The following is a 14459-nucleotide window of genomic DNA, read 5'->3' on the forward strand; positions in this document are numbered from 1 at the left end:
CACACACACACACACACACACTTATAGCACGCATATCAAACACACACGAAGCAACTTTAAATTTTTTGTCGTTTTCTTTTCTCTCATTAAGAAATTGAAACAAGCAAGCCTGTCAATTCATTTTACCAGAACAAAGGGTATATAGACCAACACCGATCTGTGACGTAAGCACGATGAGGTGGCGCTTCTGTCGCAAGGCTGGGCCGACTGAGGGTGAAAAGCAGGGTTAGCGGCCATAGGAATACATGGAGCCGAAAGATTTCAAAGCCATTTTATGCCTATGATGTTGTTATTCGGCACAGGGTAAACATGAAGATCTCAAAGGAAATCATGAAAGTATGAAATCTGATTACCGAGGCGAAATATTTTTAAAACACCGCGAAACGTATGGGGGTGCGAATCGGGAAGGCTACCCATAGAAACACATGTACACAACTTACCGCCAATTTTTTCTTGTTTCGAAGCGCACCAGAACTGGTGGCCGGTCGTAAAACGTTGGCCAGTACTTTGAAGAAGTGTGTGACAAAGTATGCTCGTCAATGCGGAGGCAATCTACCTTTAAGACCCTTCGTTGTCTAGAATCTGAGTCAGAAATGCATTGCGGTAGCGCAGCCCATACAAAATATATGTAAACAACGGTTTGCAAAAGAGCTGACTTCGCGCCTAAGAAAGCAGTAGTTTGTTAAGAGATGGTTTTGCGTCTGACATCTGTAAAGCATATTTATCAGTAAATAGGTGCGGCGTGTTTCCAGAAGAACACACGTCTAGGTGAGTCGCCTTTTTTTTTTTTTTTTAGCGAATGTCTTGTACCACGCCCCGACATCATGTTGCATGGTGGAAGTAAAAAAAATAAGACATTCCAAGTGCTGGCGACGCGCATGAGTAAAGTAGTAATAATGATGCCGTCGAGACATGGCTCATTTTCCAAACTGAGAGGAAAAAAACGCAAAATAAGGACATGATGTCTTTCCGTTCTGAAAACATCGATCATCGCTAGGTAGAGGCGGGTAAGTATTAATATGAATGCATATGTAGTTGCGTCGCGATACATACATGTGGCGAGCAAATCGTAAGCAAACATGATGACAGGCTTTATATTCCACCGTCCATGCAAGCACTGCATGATCTGCGCCGTAAGGGAAGGAAAAAAGAAACAAATGCGAGGACAGAACGATTAATGAGAACCCAAGCGATACCACGGGGAAAAATAAAGTAAACAAAAAAAAATAGTTAACTAAAATATATGCCCGTTGATGAACTTGCGCGCACCCACCTGATTCAAAATAATTGTATGCCTCAGGCTCTTGTATACCTGGACGGTCTCTGCGGTGAAGCGACTCGGAGAAAAATCAAATACGCTACAATGTTTGCCATGCCTAATGATGTCAGAGCGCCCGCGTCAGCCCGGAGGTTTTCCCAATGCGTTTCAGGGATAGCAAATGGGTCTAGGTGCACAACGCCGTCAATGTATACGGCTTTTCATTGTAGCGCTGTTTATCCGATTACGACAAGCTTTTCACGTAGTCTTATATTGCTGCAATGCATACTACATGCCTTGCAAGTACTGCAAGTCTGACGATGTAAGGGTTTCTTCACAGCACGATAAACTTACCGCGCGCAGTTGCAGACGACCATGCACCACCGGCGCCGTCGCTAGCAGACGTTCCGGGGCTGAAGGCGGCCTTGTTGGATATCGGCAACTGCGTCGTTGTCTGCTGCAATGCGCGATTCTCGTTCGGTCCATATTGTCGCATGGCGTTTGACAAATGCTCTTTAAATGTAATTCTGCCTATGATGCATCACTTGAGCGACAGTATTATCAAGATAATTTACCCCATGCGACAGCATATTAGACTAAACAAAACTGCGCGATTCGCTATACCCAGCTTGCAGTAAGCCTTTTGGGGGTGTCCGGATTCACAACACAGATTATTCAGGGAGTTTTAAAAGCAGAATACCTCCGCAATAACGCAGCATATTTTGTCACACACGTCTTCAAAGTGCTGGCCGACGTTTAACGACCGGCCACCACTTCTGGTGCGCTGCGAAATGAGAAAAAAAAAAATGTTGCGGTAAGTTGTGTTTACATGTGTTTCTACGGGTCGCCCTCCCAACTCGCCCCCTGACACGTTTCGTGGTGTTTTAAAAATGCTTCTCCTCAGTAATGAGATTTCATACTTTCACGATTTGTTCTGGGATGTTCATGTTTTCTCTGTACCAAATAACGACATCACAGGCGCACTGTGAAATTAGAAAACTGCTTTGGAATCGTTCGGTTCCATGTATTCCTAAGGGCGCTAATCCTACTTTTCACCCCCAGTCGGCTGCGGCGCCCAGAGCGCCCCCTTTGTTTGTAAGCACGGTGTTGGTCTATACATGAAATAATATAAGATTTCGTCGACGTCTTTTCGAATATTGCTCCTTTTGATTGCTCGAATGCCTCTCAGATACTAAACGTATGTCTGTGTAGAGTCTTAAAACTCATTTGCACAGTCCTCGCCGAGGTGACAGCTGCTGAGATGTAAAGCAAAGAGACGTCTTCTAAACGCCCACCCGTATAATGAGCGTGAATGAAGAAATTCACAAACTGCGAAGAAGTTTCATTAGGCAAGTTCTTCAGTCCCCACGCTAAATACGGAACACCCACCGGGAGTTACCCCATTAAGACAATGCCTAAATGCGACAGTGAAAAGGAGTTCCACTCAGCGCCGCTAACAGCATGCACTCAGCAGCCTGAATGCAGCCTGAGAAGTGCAGAGAGGCCTCGAGTGGAAAGCAGTCAGACCACAAATGCAAATGAGCCCCTCTGTGCAACACGCGTAAACGGGTATACGCAGGAGCGCTGAGCTGAGAGGGTGCCTTCGCTCTCCGGTAAACCCGTGCGCCGGGGCGAAAAGGCGACCAAGGCAGCCAGAACTTGTAGATGCTACGGGGACCATGTGAAGAGAAGATCTAACAATGCGGTCGTCGTACATATTACTGATATAGCCCGAATCTAAAGCAATGACGAGTAATTTGTTGCTAGGGAGTAGTCCGTGGACGCTGAACGCCGGAAGAAAAGAGATTGCACAAATGTAGCTCGGGCATCAGTTTAGCTGGCCAGGAAAGGAAAGAGAAGAAGCACCCAAATGCAAGACTTTGTTAAGAATGTAAGAAAAGCGTTTTTTTTTTTTTTTTTAACGTGACCGAAAAGGAATACTGTGGTTTTAGAAAGAAATCACTGCACATAGAGCAACTGGAAGCCTAATTGAAAGCGAATAGAACATTTTTTTTTTTTTTTAGGAATATGCACTACTTGCTCAAACAGTCATGGGGGAAATTATGGCAGGCTTAGTCGAAAATCGCACCGATTGTTCGAGAGCTATTTCAAAACTTGAGAACGCATTTATTTTATTTCGGATATTTCATACTCGTTTTCTTTCGTTCGTTTTATAAAATAACAAAATAGGGAGGTGTTCATTTTGATTTTCCAAAATATATAAAACGAGTATCCCCCCCAAAAAAAAGGTTTTCTTTTGCCTGCTCTTCATAGGAGACTGAAGCCTTCATTGAAAGATGACAGTTTCCACTCCCGTTACCGCGCATAGGTATTAAGTGCAACATTTTCAAGTGAGCCACGCAAAGGAGTCTGAGGTAAGCACTGAGTCCCGCCACGCCGACATCGCGTAAGCCGTATACCGTTTAGAAATAAGACTCGTAGTAAAGATTGCGGAGGTTAATTAAGAGTGCTTACCTTCTGTGTATGCGACATCTTGGAATGGTTTAAGGTTAAAGAAGGTAGATTAAGGCGGCGAGGCAGGTTAAGGATTGCTAGAATAATGTGATTTAGTGGTAATCAACTTTATATACTCCAATGGCTATCGATATGATCACAACGGCGAAGTGACTGCGCCGATGACGTAACACCAATTTTTCGGGGCCAATGTTTCTGGACACCACCGCCAACGCTGACGGGATCTGCTGCTGAATGAAAGTTCTCCCAGCTGCTCAACCTGGCCGAAATTCGTACCTCACAAACATGGATGACCTTTCTGGGCAGTATTTAGGTGGGTCATTTGTCGCGTGGATGGGAAAAAAAGAAAACAAAAACATAAAACGAGAATGCGCGGTAGCAAGCGAATCAGGTGCGCGCGAAAACTGCGTCAGTCGCCAATACCGAAGGAAACAGAGAGAGAGAGAGGGAGCACAAGAAAAAAAAAATCTTTCGCTCGCTCACTTAAAGCGTTGTACAACTGGTAACGGGTGACATCGCTGGCACTGCGGGTGATGAACATGCCTGCCGAAGCGTAATACAACGAAATGAAGAGCATTGCGACTCCTATGTTCCATCAAGTTTTCGTCAGGAAGAAGCATTGCAGGTCGAAGTGCGCCGTTGCTCTGATATGGGATCCACTACGCCGGTCGCCGAGGTTGTAAATACACGCGGCTGGGCGCTTCCATTCGTTGACCTGCACGGGATTTTATATGTTTATTAAGTAAGCACTACTTCTAACCATATCAACATTCCCTGCATCGCGGTCGCCGAATTGGTTGGTGCTACCACATACTGAGATGACAGGGGGAGATCAGAATCAACCTTCCAGATCTCTTGGGGGTCTCGGGTCACACACGCTACCCCTAGGCCCCGCAGGCACTTTCGAAGACGGCGTGGTTAATGCTGGGCTTTATTTAAGTCGCTCGTGGCAACTTGGGTAACGTACGTCAGTGCTCTCCTCACGAGCATGCTTCTAGCGGGTGATGGAGAGAAGACTGTGACGACGTCAGATCTGTCTATCATCAACCAAGATGTATACGCCAACCAGTGCTTCAGCACGTTGTACTGGCCCCAATCTCACGGCAAAAAAAAAAAAAAAAAAAAAAAAAATGTTTAGATTTAGTCGTGTTAAACCTCAACATTTTTGTTTGTTGTTGTTGCTGTTGTTGTTCCGAGATCGGCAGCGGAAGCATATGATTCGATCACCAACTAATACACGCATGAATGCGGCACAGGTACTTTTGTCTTCGTATAATATTGCCGCAAATCACTCTCATCTTCATTTGTTGTTTTTCAACAGCCGCCAGCATGAGGCCTTATCCCTGTGATTGTAGCGCACGGATTGATACTGTAGTCATTGGTTGTTCATGCTCGTCGCCACGAGACAAGACTTTATCAATTTCTTTGTAGCGCGATATGCGCCGAGATTTTTTATCGAGTGATCGCCGCGATGCACAATTGTTTCCGCATCGTTCCTTACGTTTCTAGGTTCCTTTGGCCGGTTATCTAAATGGTTCTTCGCCTACTTTCTATTAAGCGTTGACAAATGCAACGGATCCATTCACGTTCGACGACCGACGCGCGCTTCCTGTAATCGCCGCCGCCGAGTTGCTTAGTTCGTTTGCGGGCGCCGGTCAGCCCAATAAAGAGTTTCTTTTATTGCAACGCCAGACTCTTCGTTTTCTTGTTTCGGGATAGTCATCAACACGGGACAGTATTCACCTTTAATGTGTGCGATAGATAAAAACAGCAAAAGCTTCAAAGCAACATGTTACCTTAGAGTAAAAAATTGAAGTGTGGAATTAAGTTTTGTCTTTAAGGGTATACCATATAAGACATAGTTAATGGTTCCTGTCCGCGTTTCTCACGGCTCCTCGTTTGGGTATATGTACTTTACAATTCGCTTAATCACGTATCATTTAATATGAGCCTCTACTATCACGCACATACTCTGTCGCATATAGTCTTAATATACCATGTTACGTGGAACACTGACGAACCTGCACAAGTGCCCTATAGGGGCGCTGAATCGTAATGCACGGCTCCTGAAAGGTTCGATACCCCTCCCCCTCCCATCTGAATTGAGACGCCTGAGTTGGCGGCTCATGCGAAATAGGTCATGACTCGCGGTGGCATGACAGTGCACAGCCCTATGACCAAACAGTTCCCCGACATGTCAGCTGCAAGAAACCGCTAGCCAGGCCCATGCAAGCGATTTTCCGCTCACAACGTCAGTGCGGGATTTTCAGGAGAGCAGGACATTTATACGTCGGGGTTGGAGCCGCAATTTGGCCTGTTAGTTATGCTGCTGACCACTATAAACATTCGCATCGTTATCATCGCCATCGCCATGATGTTCAATATCACCAGCATCACTATCAATGGAACAACGTTTGCTCCACTTTCGTACAGAACTTGCCCGGGGGAGAATTTCTGGCTGTAAAATGATTTCAGTGTGGGATGAATAAAAGCATCGACCCTTTTCTTGTTCCCAAGTCAGTTAAACCCAAACTACTTCGCTGACAAGCGCTATCAACTCGGATAAAGAAAATGTCAAAGAAAAATGCCTCTTTTTTACCTATATCCAATGTTAAAGTCTAGCCCAGTCTTGCGCGTCGCAATGCCTGTTTCGTATTTTTCCTTTTTCTTCCTTGCCCTTCTAACAAGCCATTTGCGGTCGCACTTTTACCTACGCGTACAGTCGCGTGAAAGTGCTAAGGGTCCCTCCTCGCTACCTAGCTCGCCGGAAGAAATGGGAAACCCGTGGAAAAGGCGAGGCTCCACTGTTTCCCAAGAGGCCGCGGGAGCGTTCGGCCGTGTCCGGATGGCTGCGTCGCTTTCTTTACTTATTTGCAACCCCCCCCCTCCCCCCCTCCTGCAGCTCCCTTTAAGACCAACGCCTCTTTCGAGGCTAGCTTCCCGCATCTTCCTTAAATTGACTCTGCTCCCTTACAGCCATGTCGTTCAGAAGCGAGCCGTGACTCCTTGCCTTCAAGGCTACTCGCTCGATGTCTGCTGGTCTGCGTGCGACTTCTTTGTTTTGTTTTTGTTTTCTCGCCTTCCAAACTCCGGGCCTTTGTTAAACTTTTAAACGACTCTTGGCATGCAGCCGCCTTGTCTTCTGTGTGATATATATTTATTTACGCTTCCGCTTGCTCGCAAAGAGTCTCTCACTCTCTTCGTCTTGCACGGCAGAGCTGAAGTAGTTTTTTACAGACTGGGCTGAAAGCGGTGAATGATTCTGAACGTTCCTTGCTAAGGTTTTGGAAATATTTTCCGATACCGTTTTTTTTTTTTTAAGGAGCTGCTTCAGCGCATGCATTAATACATTCATAGTAAGTTTAGTTCTTTTTGTTGCTGTTGTTGCAATCTGGCGGGCTAAACAGGACCTCACATAGACCTACGTAAACCATCTTAAATCCGCTATGTGGAAATCAGGCAACAGGGATGTCTAGGTCATTACACGTTATATACTGTTTACCCTAGATTTTTGTTTTGTTTGGACACAAATGACCAGGTGGACACAGTTAAGAACTATTCTATACTCATTGAAGTGCGATCATGTTTCCTGGCAATAATAGTTATACGCAGCGCGATGAAAGGTAGATTTTTGTTATAGCAAAGCTTTGAACTGCTACCGGAACACGAGCGTTTAATAAGTGAACAACAAAGCTGTGCGACCGTAATAAACAGCAAGTGCGAATAGGCCAGCAGCTGGCTTCCTGTTCAAGCAAAAACTGCCAGGGATGTTTGCTGATTGCTTCCGGTCTGCTATTTGCGGAATAACAGCAAAATGATTCGCAAACAGTCAGGAACTTTGAGCCCCATTACTGACGTCATCTTTCCTTAGTCAGGTGCCCTCTTTTCTTCAAACGAAGAAATAACATACTTCGTTGGAATCGGAAATACAGTCTCGAAATCAAGGTTAGGTTTGCCTTGAGGGTCATATAGGGAACCGCATAATATAACAGAAGCAATACTTTCAATCCTGCTATTTTGTTCATATTTGAAAACTGCTCCGCGGCAAGTGGAAAAGTACGAATATATGCTCGGTTTCTGCTATGTGCATCGTGTGCGTCATCTTGTTCGTTTCGTTCTTGATAGCCCTAACAATGTCGTTAGGTACTTTATGGGCTTAGAAAAAATGTGCCTTATGCTGCTTTAGAATAAAAGGGCTGGAAAACTGATTGCCTGTGCCCGTGAGTCCGAGCTAGTTTTCTTGTCCGCTTTATTTATTTTTCGGATTTGTATTTTCTTTTTCTATGCAAGAAAAAGTTTCTGGCAGGAACTAACGTATTGCTAACCTATTGTTTTATTACGCTTTATGAAGAAATGTGGGTACCCTTGACTGAAATTTATGCGCTTTATCGCAAATACTTGCGCCCTTTAGAATATATATTCCGTGTATCCAATTGATATTTCCAACCACGTTGGTCTCTGACCTAAAATTAACATTTCCTCCTTTTCCTAAAAGTAAGGCAATAAATATCATGCGCCGATGTAAAATCGTTGAGGACCGATTGACAGTCTTCGAGCTCCGTTTTCAGCCCTATAGCCTTCGAAATGTCTCGGTAAAACAAGCTCTATCGTTTTCGTTACGACATCGCGGTCTGCTACCCTCGGAAACGGTTCAAAAAAAAAAAAATCGCCTCAGTCATCAAACCCCTACTAGAGGCTTTAATGTCGCGGAACACTAAAATTAAAAACAGGAAGGCGTGAACAATTGCTGGCTCCTTCATCTCTTCCTGGACCCCTGCCAGTCCTTCTACACCTAAATCTCCTAAAGGACAGTGGAATGGTGGGTATTAAAGAAGTAAAGCTGTTGCGGCAGCCAGTGTTTATTTGTCTTACTTCTCCTTTTGGCGGAAAAAACAAAATTGAAAAGAGAAGTCAGAGTTCAACGTGAGAAACCTGAGCTGTGCAACGGCACCAGCATTAAACAGTAATGCTTAGCAATATGTCTTCTGTGGCAGCCTGGTAAAATACGGAGTATTATGTCCCCATACGCTGTTACCTCAAGAAGAAAAAAATCAAAATCGTTCGTTTTGTAATCGTGAACGAAAACTAAAATAAGAGAAGAAATAGAGCACATCCCCGATTTTAAAAAAAAAAAAAAAAAAAAGGAGAAAGGGTTGGGGGAGGGGGGGGGGTCAAATAGTTGTTCGAGCACGCGTTTCAGTACAGGCGTTTCCCATCAAATGAAACAAAAGGAATTAGACGCCACGAAGCAAACACAATAGAACCCGCCGACAGCTTATAGCTCACAATGGGTCCAGGCGGGGGGGGGGGGGGGGGGGGGGGGAATTGCGGGCGACGGCGTATTCTAGAAGCTATAGCCAATGTCGCCTCTTTGCTTATTTTTCTCTTCCCTTAAAAACAGGTTCCCAGCATGTCTATCGATCGGACGAAATCTGCGCTCGGCAACGTAATGCCATAGCGCTCGACAGCGCCCCTCGACGCCTCCGATTACTCTCTCCCGCCGCCGCTACACTACAACCCGCCAAGTATCGCGCCGGCCTGCTGTTCAGCGAACACAACTTTGCCGCCGCCGACGACGCCGCTGTGCCAAGCTGTTCTGCGATCCCCGAACTGGGCCGGCGCCGGCACGCGAACGTGCTGTTGTTCGCCGCCACTCACACGCATCCACACAAGCTCCGATCGACAATGCGCATGTGGGCAAAGTCTGAAAAGGATGAGGGTGCGGCTGGGATAGAGGGTTTGAACAGAGCTTCTGTCACCTCAATCTTTGGTGACTGATGACTAGCGAGGAAAATGGATTCGAAGCAAGCAATAGCAGAGCCTCAACTCAGTTTGAAATGGGACGAGCGATTGTGCAAATTCCGTGCTGCTTCGCGAACAAAAGGAGAAGAGAGATCGCTCTCGACTGTTTGGAAAACAGGACAGAGAAACGAAATGACGACTCAACTCTGGCCTAAACCGAAGCACGGATCGAATACATGCGAGTTGCTTTCTCATTGCTTTTTTTTTTTTTTTTTTTTTTTTCTCTTTTGAGATTGATGGCTGTGTTGAGCACGCTTCGACAGTATCGCGATGCCTATTGTCTGCTACTGCCTTATCTGCACGTTTAGGTAAAGTTCCAGAAAATGGGGTTGTGAAAGCCGAAGTGCAGGCGGTTCAGTTGGAAAACATTTGCTGTGCTGCATATTGGTTGTCGTTGTTGAACTAACACGTGAGAATGACTGCCCTTTCTTTGCTATTGATTAAAAAAAGTTATCTAGTACCTTCTTCCCTGGAAGAAGCAGTGGAAAACACGTTTTGCTGCCGCTGGTTGAAATCGGTTGAGGTTAAAAGAACTCTTGTGATCACTTTTCAGGACCTTTTCATGCTCAGCAAAATCGCATGTGCATACTATCGGGAAGGACGGCACGCGGTTGAATATGCGCATTTGTGAATTTTATGAAGTACTATTTTTGCAATTTGAAGCTTTTAGGTTTTCTCTTTGGCGTCACTTACAAGCTGAGAAAATACTGTGAAGAAAAATGAAATGCCGCACAGCTGATATTCAATGCTGCTGTTGCCTTCTTCGATGCGTTGTTCAAAAGGTTGACACCAATGTCTTGTTACTATTATGAAGATGAGCCGACCCTCATAAAGCCAACCGAATGCGGCCATCCCCACAGGGCTTAACTGATTTCAAGGTCAGCTCGGAAAATTACCCGGCCCAAATGTAACTGCTAGACAAATGAAAAAGAAAATTGCCTTTACTGGCGAGGCTCAAACTCACATGCCTTTACTTTAATCCAGCATCCAACTCCTACGCTCTAGAACAGTCAGACGGCATCTTGTTCAGAGATGGAAGAAAGAGGGCAAGGGTTCACAGAACAGAAAGATGGACTCCTCTAGGATATTTTCGGCGGCAAAGATTTCCTGCACTGTGGCAAACTTCTGCAGTAACTCTTTCTCGTCTGTTATCTTTAATCTATGACCCCATCAATGATGGTCCCGAGTGCTAGGCAAGCGTTACGCTTGGATTGCATGCTGCACGTGCATCTGAAACTTTCCATGTCATTAAGAGCCTGTGCGACTGCAATCTTCAAGGTCTGGTAGGTACCTGTAGGTCATGGTACATTCTTCTCCATTTCGAGCCTGCTTTGTTAAGCAACGAAGAAAAAACAACGCCGTATTTCCTAGACGATGACAGAAAACTAGAATGAATGAATGGGTGCGTCCCTACGACTCAAAACGAAGCAAAAGCAACAAAAAGAAGGAATCCTGCAAGATAGAGAGTTGAGATTAAGTGACGAATAATAAAAATAGCTGACGGCAAAATGAATTTCTTTTCAGAAGATTCATAACGGCCAAAACGCACGATTACGAAACCTCGGCTTCGCAGCTACGAGAAGTCGTTAGTAAAAAGATGGCGCAAAGAGGCCTTTTTTGGTTTTCTTGTTTCATCTCCGTTTAGGCGCCATAAAAATGACTTTGTATAGATAGGCAAAGCATATAGCATATATCACGGGCTGCCGAGGAAAAATCTCGAGCCTAGAACGGCGACGAAGACAGAGATATACTTACGAATGTACCGACTGGCTATTTTTCATTTAGCCATGGCAGCGCGGACGTTCTTCTTGAAACGAGTAATTAATTTTTGCTTCCCCTCTTTGCTGTTCGTTCTTGTCTCTTCGCTTTAGCTTCTTTCGGCGCCGAGCGAAGCCCTCCAGTAGCCTCGCGCACAAAGGGGGAGACAGACTGTACGCGTTCTCTTTTCCGCGGTCTTTGCGGAGTGGTGCGTAATGACCTAAAAAGCGAAAGAGACCACGGGCAGCCGCTGCTGACAGACAAAGACAGCTGTCACGTCACCCCGCATCGCCAGTCTCTCGCAAAACGACGACATCTGGAAGAAGAGAGCTTGAGGGAATGAAAAAAAAAGGAAAGAAAACATCTAATAAAATATTCTATTTGCTCTCGGGGAAAATGCGAAGCACAAGATACACGAAGGACGGAACTGCAGTGAAGGCGGGCGTTCGCCTGAAGCGACCGTAAAGCAAAGACGAGACCTGTCTAAAAGTGCTACGATGAAGGGCAGGCATGAAGGCAGGCCTAGAGGTGTATGAGGAACAAGAGAGAGAGAGAGAGAGAGAGAGAGAGAGAGAGAGAGAGCTTTATAGGTGGAAGGGAGAGGACTTGTCAGTGGTGAAAGTTGTCAGCGCGCGGCCGCGACGTCGTCTTTCGTCCGCAGAGGAGCGCGCGCGAAGCGCACACATTTGCGTGCGCCCGCTCAACCGGAAGAGCTCAACGCCAACGTCAGGGCACGCTCATTGCGCCGTGCACCAGAACGACAAGCACGTCCCGCGGAGGAAATGAAATGAAGAAACAAACAGACGGAGAAAGACAGCGCAAAGGCAGCATAGCGCTTTAGCCACGAGTAGAAGATGAAAGTAAAGAGACAGGTCTGTCGGGGGGGGGGGGGGGGGGGGGGCAGAAAGACGAGGATGAAAAGAGAGGGGAAGGTTGTGGGAAGAGGCGAAGTGCGCGGAAGCAGCAAATGTGCCGGAGAGGCCATTACGATGATGAGGTGAAACGGCAGCTCGACCCAAGTGGAAGCGGCGGTGCAGGCGGGCGACGAGGCAGTCGGCGTAGTAGAGGCAGCACAAGGAGCAGCTGGATATAGCAACAGCAGCACTCCCCTCTCACCTCCCATACTTTTCTCCCCCTCATCGCACGCACAAGCGCGGGCGGCGCACGGTTTTTCTGGCCCACCAGTTCGGGCCCTGTAGCTCCTTGGGACCACCCGATAAGGAAGAAGAGACAGAGACTGGAAACACGCTCCTCAGAGTGCACGCAGGGAAGCTGATGGGGCAGACAGGGACTGGGGAAGTGTCCTTCTTGTTGTTCCTTGTGCAACGCGTGGTCAGCGGCGCGGCTGCTTTGGCGCATTTTCCCTAAGAGCCACGCGTGGAATGGCACCACCGATGACGTCGAAACGGCCTGGTAGTAGCACCCGATCGAATGGCAGATAGAGGTCTGATAGCAACATGACTCCACCGTCGAGCGGTCTGTGTGGGGAAGAAGGTTCGCGGTTGGGCGCTGAAGACACGGGTTGTTTGCGTGCGGGTCACTTCGCTGTTAGCTGATACGCCGATTGCGAGGCTCTGTTACCGAGGGATCCATTGCCGCTGTAAACTACTGGCCAACCTTCTCTCATCACTTCCCTCTCTGGACATTAGCCATTACTTGGAAGGATAACATAATAAAAAAAAATGACTGCAGATGACGGAGGCAGAGCATTACGCCAGAAGGCAAACGAGGCCGAAGAAAGAAGAGAAAAAGTCAGCAAGACGAAAAGCGCCATGCAGATCGAACGGATCGAAAACTGGGTGCGGGGAACGTTTCGCACAATCTTGAAAATACGTCGTGCGCATTGCGAAAGCGTCCAGAAAGGATCGCGACATGAGAATGTTTGATTCCGACGCGCTGGCGTGATTATTCCTTGATATTCTTCCTTTTGCCTCAGAAATCGATTTGTACTCGGTTCAGAAATCGCTGCCAACTTCAAACAGCACATTGCATCTTTTTCTCTGCTTCGCAGAATTCTTTTGTAGCGTTAAGTGCTATTTCCCAACCGCCGTTTTCTTTGGCGTTTTGTTGCTGTGGCCTCGGGCCAAGGATGTTCTATAAATCAGATGAAGACAAGGTAGAGCAAACATGCGTTGATATAACCGGCTTCTACACGGTGCTCGTTGCTGGGCGCTTCACATGCCCGGTGGCCGAAAGTGGGTTCCTTATCTGGTGTGGTATCTTATAAGCTGGCTCTTTCCTCTTATATATTGGCGCCATTTGTTTCTTTTTATTTGCAAGACCCGACTTTGACAACGGAGACAACGAGTGGCATTGCCGGTAGGCTTTCAGCCATGACGTCACACATGCCAGGAGATGGACGAACGTTTTCAAACCTATACAAAAATAATCGAAAATTATACATTGGGAAGACGTGTGATCCCACCAACGGATCATAGCTTAAATAATAAAGAAGCCGTAGCCTGGCGACGATTACAAGCCGCAAACTTCACAAACCCCAGCTGGTTATTTTATAACCAGACAGATGACAGGAAAGATGATGAAGGTAAAACCTGCGAAGCGATGGAGACCCTCGGTCAGAAACATTGGGAATGCCCATGATTCCCGCGGGTGCTAGAAACCACAATAAATGTAGAGGAGATTGGAAGACTATGCTGAGAAACCAGGTCCCCGCTGACCAGCAACGAGCCCTTCGTCTGGCGGCTGAGGCTGCGAAGAAGCAATGTATCTTCGCCTGTCTTTAGTCGCTGAGGTTCCGGTCCCCGTACTTCAGGCCTGCGTGCCAAGAGCGAGAAGCATAAGGCCTCCTACACCGGGAAAAAATAAAATTTCAATCAATTAATCAATCGCAGAGAGGCAAATGAAAAGTAAGGGGAAAGAAAAGTACTTAAATACGGCGTCAAAACACCGAGCCAAAAATAAGATCTTGACCTTTTTTTTTAGCTTTCCATTTGGTCATTTCATTGATTTTTCCGCATGAGAAGCATGCAGACTCTTTAAAAGGGGAAATAAATGCAAGCGGTTACTGACTTTTGTAACTGATGCAGACTTTTTGAGCGACGCAGCTGCGGCGAGTGTTCAGGCCTCGTTGGCTGATGTAGGCAAAGTGCAAAAGGCGAGAAAAAACAACTTGTTGAGCGATACCATATGGGGACAAGGAAAAAAT

The 14459-nt window shown here is 46.4% G+C and overlaps 1 protein-coding gene across 2 annotated transcripts in view; it reads left to right on the top strand.

The window, feature by feature from the left end:
• LOC146185531 (nephrin-like) overlaps positions 1-14459 on the top strand; it is a 177868-nt gene that overhangs the window by 93667 nt on the left and 69742 nt on the right. The window lies entirely within an intron of this gene.

This window comes from Amblyomma maculatum, chromosome 6 (genome assembly GCF_055883805.1).
Source record: "Amblyomma maculatum isolate TAMU_Amacu chromosome 6, ASM5588380v1, whole genome shotgun sequence".
Taxonomy (NCBI): Eukaryota; Metazoa; Arthropoda; class Arachnida; order Ixodida; family Ixodidae; genus Amblyomma; species Amblyomma maculatum.